Here is a 636-nt window from a genome sequence, read left to right on the forward strand (position 1 = left end):
CTCTTTGTTAAGGTAAAAGTCTGCTTCCAATGTGAAGAGTGTGCTGTCCCAAGCTTTGCGGGTTTGTACAGTTGTTTTCAGAGGTACTTCTAGGGACCTGTAAATCTTCAGTTCTTACAAGGTGGTATGATAAGTGGCTAGGTGTTTCCTTTTCACAGCCACAACAAGCTCCACCACGCCAGCTCTCCTCCTCACCCCAGCACGGCCCCTTAGAACTGTGACCCAGATCCAAGCACTGGTAAAGCAAGAGATTCCTGCCTCAGCACTGGCAAAGAGATCCCTGCAATCCCCTTCTGATCAGCCACTCTATTCCTCCTCTGTCTGTGCGATGGAAACTCAGGAAAAAGCCGTGGCCCTGGGCCATGCTCAAGACTTGGGGCTGAGACCTAGCTCCTCTCTCACCGCAGTCACAGACTTTTCCCACTGACCTTCTAAGTTGTCTTTGGTGTTCCTGGGTTGAGAAGTCTGGAAACCACCACAGCTGCCTACGATTCAGTCCTCTGAGGCCTGCTCCAGGGTTGCTGCGGCCTGCACTCCCACGCTAACCTGTGCTCCTCTCCCAGCTTGGTGCGATATACCTTTCTGATCAACCATCCAGGCTGTATTTAGCTGGAAATTTGTTTCACTCTGTCTTTT

Source organism: Vombatus ursinus, unplaced genomic scaffold (assembly GCF_900497805.2).
Source record: "Vombatus ursinus unplaced genomic scaffold, bare-nosed wombat genome assembly UNPS02014863.1, whole genome shotgun sequence".
In the NCBI taxonomy this organism is placed as follows: Eukaryota; Metazoa; Chordata; class Mammalia; order Diprotodontia; family Vombatidae; genus Vombatus; species Vombatus ursinus.